At 34.4% G+C, this 16,066-nt stretch overlaps 1 long non-coding RNA gene across 1 annotated transcript in view; it reads left to right on the forward strand.

Annotated features, from left to right (window-relative positions):
• The window catches only part of LOC141550717 (uncharacterized), a 38,119-nt gene extending 26,964 nt beyond the window's left edge, over positions 1-11,155 (forward strand). Inside the window, exon 2 of the long non-coding RNA XR_012484669.1 lies at positions 11,000-11,155. This is a non-coding gene — a long non-coding RNA (uncharacterized LOC141550717). The remainder of the gene's footprint in view (positions 1-10,999) is intronic.
• Positions 11,156-16,066: the final 4,911 nt, after the last annotated feature.

Genomic DNA, 16,066 nt, shown 5'->3' on the forward strand with positions numbered 1-16,066 from the left:
TCTTCTTGTTCTGTTCATTAGGACATGAATAAGACTGAAGGAGGCCAATGGTAAGAGTAATCTAGATCTGGGATTTATTAAGGTAATATTGATGTTAGAACAAAGGATCAAGGTATTCAGAAATGCAAGATAGAGTTGAGTTGCTTGTCAGAAGGATCAAGATTGAGAAAGGAGGAGAGTATAGCTAACACAAAGCCTGGGATAGTACTGAGGGATGGAGGGAGTGAAGGTCACAGAGAGGATCAAGAGTAGATTTGTGGGTGAAGGACAATGAGAATTGGAAAGATAAACAATTATAAGAAAATGATTTCCCAGGACAATAATAGAGAAATACCCTTTGGCTATGTGAGTTATCTATATCAGGGCTTCTTAAACTTTTTCCACTTGTGATCCCTTTTTGCCTAAGAAATTTTTATGTGACTCTGGGTACATAGGTAAATAAAATAGGTATACTAATAAAACATTTAGTGATAATAAATCATAAAGAAATTTATTCTTTGATATAGATATTATTTTACCATTTATTAAGATGAAATAAATTTGTATACTAATGAGAGGGATGTGCTTATTTATTTTTACATAAAGAATTAAATCTTGGAGGAATATTTGATACTTTTTACTGTTGCCAAATTTTTCATGACTTCCACATGGGAGTTCCATGACCCCATATGGAGTTGAGACTCCCAGTTTAAGAAGTTAATCTACACATTTACAATTATATTTTAAATTTGAACTTCCTAGGAACCTTTTGTATATATAAAAAGAGAAATACTTCCTGGTTTGAGGAATTTATTTACAGGCCCTTTCCTGTAATGGCAAGCCAATCTCCTTTCCATTATTCTATTTCCTGTGGTGAGTTAAAGAATTCTTATTTTTTCTGTAATTCTGTAATTCTGTAATCTCTCCTCTCTTTACTCAGGGAAAAAATAAAAAAAAAAAAAATAATAAAAATCAAGTAAGGGAATGTCATTCCCATCAGGTTGCCTAAAAGGAAGAGTTGAGAAAAAGTCACATTTTCCACACAAAGGTATATAGGAGTGATTAGCTCTCTTCAGCCAAATGTTTTGCATCTCTAGCCATTGTATGTACATATGTTTATATATGTAGATGTATAGGTACACATATATTTACATGTGAGTGTATGTATACTGTCAGTCATGACATGTCAAAATTGCATAGAGAAGTTCATCAGTATTATACATCATTTTCATGATGGCATGTTTGACTGAGTTCTAGGTAATGGATGATCCTCTTGCACTTTCCCATTCATCAGTGGAGTGTGCTTACTCATGTTTTTTGGCATGATGTTTTTCAGCAATGTTGTCAGATGCCCTCAATGAGGAGAAAAATGACATCATGGTCAATTACTATACTGATGATTATTTAACTTGAAAAAGGTACAAGCCACATTATTTCAAAGTCCAATTCTTCTTGTGCAACAAAATAGCTATATGGATATGTATACGTATATTGCATTTAACATATATTTTAACAGATTTAACATGTATTGGTATGCCTGTCATCTGAGGGAGGGAGTCGGGGGGAGAGGGGGGAAAAATTGGAACAAAAGGTTTTGCAGTTGTCAATGCTGAAAAATAACCCATGCATATATCTTGTAAATAAAAAGCTATAATAAAAACAAAAAACAAACAAATGAAAAAAGAAAAAGCTACAAGCCAAGATTAAAGTGGAGAGAGAGTTAGTATATGATAATTTGTTCACAGATGATTGTGTACTCAGATGCAGCCTTTGACGCTGAGATGCAACAAAGCTTGTGCTAATTTTGGCCTTAAAATGAACACTAGGAAATCAAAAGTTCTCTACTAGCCAGCACTTCATCCATATATCCTACATCCATAACTATTGGTTATAGCAAATGGAGAAATTTTGAATATTGTGGATAAGTTCAGTCAGTTTGGCAGTATATTTTCCAAGGATATCCACATAGATGAGGTTGATGTACACATTGCCAGAGCTAGCTAGTGTTGAGAGTCTCAAAAGAAAATGTGTAAGAGAAGTATATTAGATTGCCTACCAAATTGAAGATCTATACAGTTATTGTGCTGACCTCATTGTTGTATGTCTATGACTGCTGGACAATATACCAATACTATGCCAGGAAATAGAATCTGCTTCCACTTGAATTGTCTTATGGAGATTTTGAAGATCACCTGGCAAGACAAGATACCAGATAATGGGGTCTTTTCTCAAGCTCAACTTCCTATTACTCACATTCTACTACAGAGAGCATAACTTCAATGGTCTGGCCACATCATTCAAATGCCAAATGTTTTGTTTGCTTAAAAGATATGGGGTGCAAGGACACTCTCAAGGTCTCTTTGAAGAACTTTGAATTAATTCTATGACATAGCAGACACTGGCAAAGGACTGCCCAGCATGGCATGCCTTCATCAAACAAGACTATTCTCTATAAGCAAAGCAGAATTGCAGTAGAGCAAAAGAAATATGAGATACACAAATTTAGAGACATTTCTGTTCTAAATATTGATATGTGGTAGAGCTTTCCATGGAGTTTTTTTTTTTTCCACACAGATATTGGACTAGTTTGCTATTTCTTTCTGCAGATCATTTTATAGATGAGGAAACTGAGGCAAACAGGGTCACAACAGCTATGTATGTATCCGAGGTCATGTGTCAGCTTAGGAAAATGAGTTTCCATTATTCTATCTTTATATTACTTAGCTGTCTATTTAAAATTCCTACTAATGGCTTCTCAGATAGAATAAAGAGAAAGAAGTGAGTTTTTGAAAACATTCAAAGTCCTATGAGTTTTCTTTTGTAATTTTAAAATTGATTGGAGGAAGGGAAGTACTGAAGAAGATATTCAGCACTTTAGAAGAAGCATTTCTCTAAATCTTTTATATCTCAATGGAATCGAACATTTTCAAACCCTTTTTACAAAATTCAAATCTTTTTCTTCACATTATCCTCCATTTACATGAACGGTGCAAAGGCATGCATCTTTTTTTAAGCTTCTACCTATTCTTTTTCCTCTACTTATTTAAATCTTAATTCTTGAAATTAATCTTTTATTTTTCATGCTTCTTTCCTCATTTCTTTTTTTTCTTTTCTTCTTAATTTTCACCAATTTTAAAAGCATAATAGGTGCTCACTACTTTCTTAATTATAGCATAGTGGGGTATAGAGCCTGTTTCAGGGCCTTATACATCTTGAGTTCATGTTCTGCCCCTGACATACATATATTAACTCTATGATCCTGGACAAGTTATTTAACTTTCTAGTACTTTAGGCATTTAAGACTATAAAAATTATAGAAGCTACTGACATGAAATTTATAGAGTGTTTTCTTATCTGCTAATTTTCTGTCCCAACGAAATCATAGAACCAGTCTCTATTCATTACAAAAAAGCATCTTGTAATCTCTAGTAATCTGTGGCACTTGCTTTGTGGGACCACAGAGATATAATATATATTTTAATAGCTAGGGCCAGTAGCATGAGGGGTACTTTCAAATCAACTATATGAGATGCATTCATCTGGGGGAAGGTTGATCATTTTATCATGGGGGTGAATGGGATGAGGATGGGGTGGAGCTTATGAAGGTAACTTCTGATTTTAACTGGTTATTCTTGTTAACTATATGATGAATTCTGCTTTGTTAGTGTTAGTCATGAAATGTATGGACTTTCTGGACCCTCTAAATTTTAGTGCCAGTTCAATCTCTCTATGACCCCATTTGGGTTTTCTTGGCAAAGATACTAGAGTAGTTTGCCATGTCATTCTCCAGTTCATTCTATAGATGAGGAAACTAAGGCTAAGGTTTCAATGACTTGCCCAGGGTCACACAGCTAGTAAGTATCTCCAGTTATATTTAAACTCAGTTCTTCCTTACTCCAGGGATAATGTTCTATACATTCCCATCTAGCTGCTGGGGTATGGAGGGTGTTCAGGGACACTCCCCCCTCCTTTCCTTGCCATTAGGACTGGAAATTGTGACACAATGAAAGATAGAAAAGAAAAACAATATCCAGGTGCCCACCACTCTGACTCCATCTTTGTCCAAAATAACAATTTCATTGTTATCTTGCCTCCTGCTTAAAAAACCTAAGTTATAGTCCCTATCTATCCAAGAATGGTTCTCCTCCCTTGCTGACATGGCCTGAGCCACAATCTAAAGCTGTAAATACCAAATTAACTCCTCTCTCTCAGCTCTCCCTCTAAAGTAAAGACAACAACTGCAAAATGTTAGACTAATCTCATTCTCCGCTTCTGTATCCTGCTTGCAACCCTAATTAGCTAAAACCTTATATAAGTTCCCTGCCTCCGTTCCCAGGACCAAATGATTTTGGACATGAGTCCCATCCAGTCAGCTAGCTTAAACTCTCCACATTAAAAGCTTAAAAGCCAATTTCTGTCTTGCCTCAGTTTCCCTGGCATTACACAGGGAGGACTAATTTCTCTGGTGTGAGAGCTTGCCTAGCCCTTTTCAGTGTTGCTCATCCACCTTTGGTGTTCATCTTCATCCAACTCTCATCACTTAAATCTAACTCATGTATAAGCCAAGATGTTATCCTTGTGATGTCATTGGTTCTTTTTGAGATTGAAGGATGAACAACAATACCAGTGGCTCAAAAAAAATTAGCATCTCTAATGGCCACGTTCTGGTAAAACTATTTTTGTAGGTGGGTTAAAGCAGATTGATAATACTCAACAGCTTTCCTATTGGTTAGTTAGGATATCTACCCAAAGCATTTTGAAGATTTCCTCCAGCAGAATGGGCAGATGAGAACAATTTGTTCCAATGGACATGAAAGTGGCAGATACAGGTCCTGTGGAATGCTTAGAGCTTGGCCAGATATTGATGTTGCCAAGGTTGTTCATTGCATCCTGGAACATCATTGGTCATCCTGACTTTTGTCTTGCCACTGGACTTTCAACAACTCTGGGAGGGTAAGTGAAGCTCATGACTCTGCCTTACCTAAATTCAGTTCACATTTATATCAAAATATCACCTCATGATGTCCTCTTCAAAAGTGATGAACAACAACAAATTTTAGTGCCCTTGGACAAAGACTAATTGCCTTACCATAGTTATAGGCAGTACATGAGGAATTTATGAAAAAACTTCTACAGTAACTTTAGCTCGGTATGTTTCAAATTGAAACCTGATACTTTGATAGTCTGGTCTTAGCATTCTATAAAAATTAGAATCTAGAAGTCTTTGTTTTATATATCCAGGAGTTGGATAATGCAACATATATTATTTTTTCCACATTTCAAACCAATAAACCAAACAGCAACACATATAATTGTAGGTCTTGCAGGGATTATAAGAACTCATTTAATCCATTACTCTCTTTGGGAAAGAACACACAAATCTGTCAGAGAAACTGAAGTCTGCAGAATGGAGGGAAAAGGAGAAAGAAATATTATTTTAGTTTTCAAAATAAGGTGATTATGGAAAACAATGCTTGAAAGAAAAGATTGAGGCTTTATAATTTTGACTGAATGGATTTTGGGAAAAGCATACTTGTTTCTCTTGGGAATCTTTCTGTAAACATTTCGTTTTCTTTGGGATATGAGTCATGTGTTGGACTGGGGAAACTGGGGAAGATTTGGGGCTTATTCTGGTTTTAAAATTCTTCCCTCTCTCATCATTTATGAATATGGTTAAAGGAGATTCATGTTTTGAAAAAGAAATCTGTGTTTCAGAACTTCAGTAGTTTGGAAATCATAGCTTTGTGTAAGCTCATCTTTAATTTTGTCTGAGGCATAATGTTATGTCTACTTTAACCACAGTTGTAGGTATGTATGTATGTGTCTGTGTGTCTATATCTATCTCCATATGAATGTGTCTGTTATAGATGTGTGTTTTTGGGTAAATGAGTGTGTGTGTGTGTGTGTGTGTGTGTGTGTGTGTGTGTGTATAAGGATGAGACTGTTTCTGTGTTTGAAAGTGTGAGTATTTTATTTTTCCATGTATTCAATTGTCTATCCACCTATCTTAATTTCTTTCTCTGTGTATAAGCACCTTTTAATGCTTCTGGGTGTTTTTATGTATGAATGCTCATGTGGGTGAAATGCCCAATTCTGTGTAAATTTTCATACATAAATGTATATGTATATCTGGATGTTTACATGTATATTTATACATGTGTCTATGTGCATAGATGTCTGTGTGTATGAGTATTTACAGCTGTGTAAGCATTAGTCTTTGTATGTCTATATGAGTACATAAATGTCTTGTTGTATATGTCTTACTGTAGTAATATATATAAATGCCTGTATGCTTTTCTGAGCATATATCTATGTGTTTATTGTTCTGTATGTGAGCACACCACCTGTAGATATATATGAGTCTTAGTCCATGAGTGCTTGTATGTCTGTTTTTTCAAGTGTGTTGACATATGTCTGTCTTCATGTAGGTGAAACTCAATGTGTCTAAGTTTCTCTCTATATATGTAAGTGCCTATATGAGCAAACATTATATATTTGAGTCTCTCTATGTTGTTTGTCCTTCATTCTTGAAGAGGACCATGACATGAGATGGGTGATATCATGACATGAAAGAAATTGGATTTAAATGAGGAAGGGCTGTACAAAATCACCAGTCTTACTTTCTCCTCTGGAGAATCTGGGTTCAGTGGAAAGATATAGATCAGGATGACTGGAGATGGCTCTAGATACAGTGAGAGACCTTGATAACATAGCTCACTTTGTTTTTTCTTCCTTCCTTCCTTCCTTCCTTCCTTCCTTCCTTCCTTCCTTCCTTCCTTCCTTCCTTCCTTCCTTCCTTCCTTCCTTCCTTCCTTCCTTCCTTCCTTCTTCCTTCATTAGTTATCTTGAGAAATTAAAAAAAAAAAAAAAAGGAAGTGATTTTTTTTTTAAGGTAAGCTGTCATGTTAGCTACAAGAAAGTGATAATTATTAGAATTAGTTATTCTTTGAATGTTTTGTTAAAAGGAAAAATACCTTGTTCAGATTTTTGCTCTTATTAACAAGGGCAAAAAGTCAGTAAAGAGAAAATTCCGAGAATTTTTATATTAAAGGTAACAATCAAGGTAGCAACACATTTTAAATTCTAATCACTAGAGATCAAGAAGATTTTTAAAGATGAAGCAGATTTTATTGATAACTTTTGTAATGAGATAATGACAATTTGGAAATATCCATGTCAGCAAAATTGAATGTCCTAATGTGTCTTAGTTCTTCACCAATTGCCTATATATACTGTTTAATATGTAGGAAATGATCTTTATATGATAAATAGCTCCAACATTGATTGATAAGCAGAATTGGGAACAATGGATCACTGAGTCAGCTTAACTTTCAATAGTTTGATAATATTTACTTGTAGCTCCATCTGATCTTGGTTTTTTTCCTTTATTTTCTTTCAGAAATTCTTTTGAATTCTTTTTCTGAGATTATTTAAATCCTCTCTTTTTCTGGCTGAATGTCTCTTTCTTTAAGACAATATTTCTACCTCCTCTTCTAAGCAATTTATTCTTTTTTTTTAACTTCCCCTTGAACTTTCATTTCATTTATAATTTCATTTAATTTCTTATAATCACTCTTGTAGTTTTTGTAGTCAAGGCAGCTTTCTGGTTTTGTTTTGTTTTGTTTTTAATGGTACTAGGCTCTGCTTGAGGTGTTGGGTGAATTTCTCTCTCTTTATGAAATTCCTTCTTGGGATTCCTTTCTGTATTCATTGTTTTTGATGTTTTCTTCAGTTACTTCATATTTGCAGCTTAAGTTATTGCTTTGGGATTTTGTGCTTGGCCCATTCCCTTGGATGACTTAGATAAAATTTATTTGCTTCTCTCTTCATATAGGCTGGATGTTGCTACCATTGCTGATTGAGATGAAGTGGTTGGTATTAGACCCCATCCTCTGCCTCAGTTCTCAGCTCCTATCTAGGTCATTTGTTAGTTCAGTACTGGTTCTTGCCTTGACCAGACTCTATCTTTTTCTCCTTGTATTATCCCCTCTAAGGATTTGGTACCATTCCCACGTGTAGTGCTGATAAACCTCAGGATTTGAGGTTCCAGATTACCTATTTATTTAACTTATTTTTTAGGGAGAGATAATAATTTTTAAATGACTTGCTCAGGATGACATAGCTAATAAGTGTCTGAAGCCTGATTTGAACTCAAATTCTTCTGAGTCTGGGGCCAAGTGCTCTGTCCACTGCACTATCTAGCTGCCCCAGAATGTCCTGTTTGGAATCTCCTATTGCAGGCACTCAGGAACTAAACTGCCCCTGACTCTTCCTAGGACTACTAATGATCATAAAATCGCATGACTATATCTCCCTCCACAGTGACTTTTAGAGGTTAGTTCTGTTCTTGCTTCTTTTCTGAAAGATTTGTCAGGATCTACCTCCAGATTTACCATTTTTAGAGCCCATGATCATTTTCAGTCTCTCTGTGCAGACTTCCCCATCTCTATCACTTTTTGGCTTCTTTACTTTGGCTTCCATGTGTAGCTTCTCTTCCTGGATCTGTGGATTTGGGGCTAGTTTACCTGAATTCCAGGTGGTTCCTTTTGTTTTTTGTTTTTTTTTTTTTCTTTTAAATATTTTATTTTCTCTGTTATGTGTAAAACAATTTTTTATACTTGTTTTTAAAATCTTGAGTTCCAGTTTCTTCCTCTTCTTCCCCATACACCCCCATTGAGAAGGTTCATGTGAAGCACAAAATATTTCCATAAAAGTCATGTTGCAAAAGAAAACATTGATCTCTCCTGCTCCCCAAAAAACTTCAAGGAAAAAAAGAAAGTTTAAAAAATATGCTTCAGTTTGTATTTAGGCATAATCATTTTTTCCCAGATATGGATAGCAATTTTTGTCTTAAATCCTTCAGAGTTATCTTGGATCCTTATATTGCTGAGAATAGCAAAGTCATTCACAGCTGACCATCCCACAAATACATCCCACAATGTACACAGTACATTTCACTTTCCTTGAGTTCATGGAAGATTTTCCAGGTTTTTCTGAAAACATCCTGCTTATCATTTTTTATAGAGCAATAATATTCCTTCATAACTCCATTCCATAATTCATTCAGTCATTCCCCAATTGATCAACCTCTCAATTTCCAATTCTTTGCCCAGGTGGTTTCTTTAGTACAATATCTCTCTTGCTTTTTAACTTCTACCTCTCTACTTACTCATGCTATCTTCCATAATGTTATCTCTTGAGAAATCTCCAAAGCAAAGACTCCTGGAAGCTTCCTATGCGCTCCTAAACTGAATAGGGCAGCCTGTTTCTGTTGCTTTTTGGTTTTCTTTATCACTGGAGTTTCTGGGGTCATTTAAAAATATTTTTTGAGATTTTTGTGGCAGAACTGGGCTTCTCTAAGTTCTTAGATATAAGTTCTTGCTCCAACAGGGGCACAATATCTCCTCTCTTGCTTTTCAGCTTCTACCTCTCTACTTACTCACTTCCATAATGATATCCCTAGAGGAGATATCTAAGATATCTAAGTTCCTTCTTGTTGCTTAACTAAAAGTTCCAAGCTTATTTCTGAAGGGATTTTTAAGAAGGCAAGGCCTCAAGAGAAAGGAAAGTCCTAGGGATAGAGAGCAATCACATTTTCCCTTGTCCCTTTGTCTTGCCTGGACTATGGCCCTCCCTTCCCACTGAGCTTGGGTCCTGATTATTATTAGCAACTCCCTCACAAGGTTATTATGAGTCTCAAATGAAATAATCAGTGCCTGACACATAAGTGCTATATAAATGTTTATTCCCTTCCTTTCCCATTAATATAATATAGTTTCTCCCTCAAAGAATTTGCATTTTAATAAGACCTACCTCCCAGAATTATTATAAGTATAAAATGAGATATTCATAAAGTGCTTTGCTAACCTTAAAATGCTACATAATTGCTAGTTTAAAAACATTCCTTGAAAAGGCCTCAAAGCCCATCTCTAGAGCAGAGAGATTTTTGAAAATTCTTTGCTTTGGGGAAGTATTTCCTCCTTTCTTAGACAGCCTAGCCCTGAGAAGTCCTTTCAGTATTCCATCATGGGATATATTTTTCATCCTTGGACAATTGTCCATCTTTGAGCAAATCAATTATTTTGCCTAGCTTAGTTTTTAGGCTAATCAAGCAACAGTTATGTAAACTGCAAAAAGAAATATATTTTATAAAATAGATTCAGATATCAAAACAATTCTAATTTGTTACCCTAGAAAAAAGACCAAATGACTATCTGTGTTTGAAAAGAAAGAAAGGGAGCAAGAAAGGATTGCTCATAAGAAAGAAAACATGCTATAAAAAACTGACAATAATTACATAATCTTATTTATTAGAGAAAATGTTGAGGGAAATTTGGAAAGGAATTCCAAGGTGTCCTTTGGACTTATTTATGGTTTATTATATTTATTATAGAGCTTAAAGGTAAAAAAATATGCTCTTTCAGAACTAAAAGATAAGTGATTACTTTTGTTGTTCAGTTGTTCTCTGTCACGTCTGCCTCTCAATGACCCCATTTGGATATTCTTGGCAAAGATACTAGAGTGGTTTGTCATTTCCTTCTCCAGATCATTTTACAGAGTAGGAAACTGAGACAAACAGGGTTAAGAGACTTGTTCAGGGTTACATTAACTAGTAACTATCTGAATCTAGATTTGAATTCTGAAAGATGAAAAAATAGGCCTGGTTCTCTATTCACTGCAGCATATAACTGCCCAATTGATTAATTACTGAATGTTTTCATATTGACAAATTAGACACATTTAAATTTTAATAATTTCACTGGTATTTAAATAAGAAAAAGGAATTGATTTTCACTGGGATGACTTTTCAGTGTAATGATTTCTTCATTCCAATGATTCTTCTTGTATTTAGATGATGAGTATTTATTGACTATCTCCCTTTAGTGTCCTCATTATTTGCTATTTGGGAATCTATTAATATAATATTTAATTTTAATAAATCAATACATAATACTGTATTAATTGTATATGTATGCTTTATTATACCCAGTCTCAAAAATGTATTTTTGTTTTATTTCAGAGATACAAATGTGAGACAAATGCAAGAGAGAAACAAGGAAGTGTAAAGAGACAGAATGGAGCTTCAAAATTCAAAGAAGTTAGGATAAGCTTCTTTTGAAGAAGCAGAGATTGAATGGAAAGGGAGTGATAAAAAGAATAAAAATCATCAAGGGAAGATGGGAATTTTGGAAGCACATTTAAAAACTTCCTTTTTAGTTCCATTGAAAATATTAAGAAATAATATTTTCTCTACTCCAAAAGCCTTTCCAGATGTGTCTCCTTACATAGCTTAAATGGTAGTGATTAAAAGGTCATTGATTGAGTGATAATCAAAGTTCGAACTAAAGGTAAGAAGATAAATTAAGGTTTAAGAGTTTTGCCTTCCTCATTCCTTGAAACAATTGGCTTGATAACCTACTCATCTTCATTGAAAAAGGATTTAAATATTGATCCCAGGGATAACTTTTGATTAAAAAAAATAGCTAGTATTTTAAATTTTGCAAAGCACTTATGCTTATAACAATTTTGAGAAATAGGTACTTATTAGAATGTAAATTTCTTGAGAGTAGGGATTCTTTTTTGTCAGTTATTTGTGGGAAAAGAAGAGAATAAGCATTTAGTAAGCACTTATTATGTGTTAGGCACTGATTCTCTTATTTGATTTTCACAACAACCCTGTCAGGTAGATGTTAATATTATCTACATTTTATGGATGAGGAAACTGAGGCAGAAGACAGAGTTTGAATGACTTCCCCAAGATCTCACAGCTAATACATATTTGAGGCAGGATTTGAATCCAGGACCTCTCAGGATTCTTGATCAATCTGTAAGGAATATCCAAGTTCCTTAATTTAGTAGTAACTTGTTTTGGAATGCTAACCCAAAGTTGTTTTTTTAACATATTATAATGTTTTCCTTTTTCAAGATTCTTATATATATGTTACCTCAAATCATCTTGGCAAAGAATATTTATACAAAGACATGATACTGTGGGAGGGACTGTGCTGGCTTAGCTATCTTTTCATTAAACTAGAAACTGGTTGGATAGTGGATTAATATTAAATAAAATGATTTTGGCAGACCTGTGTGTAAAACTCAGAGTAAAATGTAATTTTTATTCTTTGAAAAAAAAAAGTGCTGAGATAGAACAAAGGCAAAATGTTCTTTTTCAAGACAGAAGAGGGATATTTTGTTTTCATAGAGCATTGTCAACTAAAGACTTGATTCTAAAGAAAGGTAAACAGTACATTAAATCTCATGGAAAATGAATAAACAACCAGCTAGAGCTTTCCAAACACTTGGAAGTGTTGTGGCAGTTCTTGTCTGTTTTAAATCTCAGGCCTATTAATTTGAAGGAGCCAATAGATTTAACCTAGTAATTATGAACGCCTATGTATGAGAGACTTATTCTAACAATGAAGCTATAGCATGTGTATCCATCTGGAGACCTGGCATGTGAGACTTCTCATTAAATCAGTGTTGGAAGAGAATAATCCTTTGGCAAAGAAGTGGCATATCTAAATGGGAAAGGAACAAGTATTTTAATTTATTTTTTAAAATTAATTTTTTATTATAAATTTTTTTGACAGTACATATGCACGAGTAATATTTTTTAAAATAACATTATCCCTTGTATTCATTTTTCCAAATTTTCCCCTCCTTCACTCTACTCCCTCCCCTAGATGACAGGCAATCTCATACATATTACATGTGTTACAGTATAACCTAGACACAATATATGTGTGTAAATCCAATTTTCTTGTTGCACACTAAGAATTGGATTCCGAAGGTATAAGTAACCTGGGTAGACAGACAGTAGTGCTAATATTTTACATTCAATTCCCATTGTTCCTTCTCTGGGTGTAGTTGTTTCTGTCCATCACTGATCAACTGGAAGTGAGTTGGATCTTCTTTATGGAACAAGCATTTTTAAAGAACCTACTATGTGATAGGCACTGTACTAAGTACTTTATAAGTATTATATTTGATCTTCACAATAATCCCTGGGAAGTAGGTGCTTTATTATCTCAATTTTATAGTTGTGGAAACGGAGATAGAAGACAGAGAGGTTAAGTGACTTGACAAGGATTATGAATTTGGATTTAAATTCATATTTTTCTTACTCTAGGTCCAATGTTTTTATTTTTGAGCTACTATTTGTCCCTAGCAATCAAGTATGGATTATTTTATTTGATCCTCACAACAACCCTGTTGTAGAAATATCAGTATATTTATATAACATTTGTACATATACAATTACTAATCTACTGATCAATTATGTTCATGTTTAACATTATGTAATTATATATTCAATATTATTTATTAATGCCATGTTTATGTTAACTATATTAATATTATGTTTATATAAATATATTTGATTTTACATATACATGTGTATATGTATATGTACATATACACATATATATTTGTATATATATTTATGTTTATAATAATCTTAATTAATAAACTAACCCAGTATATTAGTAGGGTAACAGATAGACTCGTGGACTTCTAGTTATGTGACCCAAATCACTTCACCCTGTTTGCCTCAGTTTCCTCATCTGTAAAATAAGATGGAGAAGGAAATACCAAATCACTTCAGTATCTCTGCCTAGAAAACCCCAATTGGAGTTATGAAGAGTCAGACATGATTAAAATAACTGAATAACAACATTGGTGGTAGATGTTTCCTCACTAGAAATTCATTTTACTAATGTAGATATGGTATCACAAAAATGAAAATATCTTATAATAGTGCTTTATGATCTGTCTTTATGATCTAGTTGTTCACTGTAGGGATGAAGTCACAGATCCCTCATACATTAACATATAATATTGTTATGAAAGTCGAATCAATTGGACTTGACAGCTCATTGAATATGAATGGTGAGAAAGTGATGATTCCTATGTTGCAAACTATGGTGACTGAGAGGGAAGTGGTCACAAGAATAATGGGGAAATTAAGAAGGAAGGCTACAGGGAGAAAGATAATGAGTTTAGTTTTGGACAGTTTAAGTGTCAAGGGATCCGATTCAAGATACACAATGCAAAACTGGACCTCATACAAGAGTTTTGCACCAGATAAATAGATTTTCAAATTATCATGATATTGATAACTGATCTATGGGAACTGATGAGATTATTAAGTGAAATAGTATAAAAGGAGATGAGAAGAGGGTATAAGATAGAACCTTTGGAGAGATTCACTGTGTAATGGGCCAGAACCCTGGAGAAATGTATTTGAAACAAGGATTCTTACAATAAGGTGTTAACTCAGTGGAATTGATAAGACAATGGTTATTTAGTTTAGCATGTGAGTTCTCTAGTTCAGTATGATTGATTTAATCCTACAACAAGGTCTTATCTCAGTGGAACTGATAAGACAATGATTATCTAGTTTACATATTCTTAGTACTTAGAATGGTGATGTAATAGTTCTACAGTTGGTGTAATTGTAATAGAGTATTTAAACTGAGGAAAAATTCAACCATCTTTCATCAGCCTCATGGTGGCTCTCCTGCCTCCTGCACTTTGACAAAGAAGACTTGACCAGCCTCTGGTGGCTCTCCTGCTTCCTGAATTCCTCTACTAAGACCAAGATCCATCTGAAGGTCCCTCAGAAAGATAGTGGGGCCCCAGGTGAAGGAGACAGACTCTGAAGGAGACAGACTGTGAAGGAGACAAGATTTTGGACTTTATTCCTGACTATTCTTGTGGTGCTTATTCTATTGAAACCAAGGCCCATTTGGAGGACCTCCAGAAAGCAAAACCAGAACATTATACACTATTAACAGAAAAGGAGGTACAGAAAACCAGACTAAAAAGGAGTGACCAGATAGGTAAGAGGAGAACCCGGAGAGAGCAGTGTTATGTACACCAAGGGAGAAGAGAGTATTAAGATGAAGAAGGTGACAGTATTAAAGACTACTGAGATATCAAGAAGGATCAAGATTGAGTAAAGATTGTTAAAGTTGTCAATTAAGATATCATTGGTAACTTTGGAGAAAGAAAATTTTATTGAGTGATGAAATCAGAAGTCAAGATCATATAAAAACAATGAGAAAGAAAAATAATATATTTTTAACAAGATATATTCCTATTTTCTACTCCAGCCTGGTCAGTAGAAGTTAGTATGTCATACAATTTCCTGCCTCATTGAATCAATCAACCCATCAATTAAGTTTTTATTTACTACTTCTAAGGACACAGCATATTACTAAATGTGGGAATGTGGGAAATAAAAAGACCTAGTGGAGCTTACAGTCTAGAGGAGTAGTGAGTCATAAAGTGAAGAATTAAAAAGTAATATATCAATATATCAATACATCAATATTTGTTTGTGTCTGAGAGAAGTTCCCAGTTGTCCCAGTCCTTAAATACTTCAGTACGATTACATCCCTATACCACACTGAGCAATACAACCATTATATCACCATAGAGAACCATTAACTCACATTGAATAGGTACTTAACTATAAATACCATGCTGACCTAGATTCAAGTACACATTTTCAGAGTTCTAGCCCTCTACATGAGACCACATTTGAAGTCCAGGACTCTATCCACTGCACCTTATAATTGTCCCTGTATGCTCCATACTTCTCAAACATCACTCCTTGGTCATCCCCTCTGTTTTTCAGCTTCCATTCTTTATTGTCTTCCCTTATTACATTGTAAGCTCCTTAAGGGCAGGATCATCTTTTTTTTTTTTTTACTTGTATCCCCAATACTTAGCACCATAACTGGCACATTATAGGTGTTTAGTAAATATTTATCTCACTCCTGGACTATTACAATAGCATTTTGGTGGCTGTCCTTGTCACGTCTATCTTCCAGTCAGCTATCAAATTCATCTTACTAAAGAGGAAATCTGATCTTTCCCTTATTCAATAAACTTCAGTGGTTCCTTATTATCTCTAGAATAAAATGCATTATTCTCTATTATTATTTAAAGTCCTTCATTACCTGATTTCTTCATAATGTGGCTGGCTCAGGCTTCTTATATTTCACTGTGCTGACTCTATCCTGATCTTCCTGAAACTGTCTGAAGGTCCTTGATTTTCCAGTTACATATATCCTTATCTTTC

The sequence above is a fragment of the Sminthopsis crassicaudata genome, chromosome 1 (assembly GCF_048593235.1).
Source record: "Sminthopsis crassicaudata isolate SCR6 chromosome 1, ASM4859323v1, whole genome shotgun sequence".
Taxonomy (NCBI): Eukaryota; Metazoa; Chordata; class Mammalia; order Dasyuromorphia; family Dasyuridae; genus Sminthopsis; species Sminthopsis crassicaudata.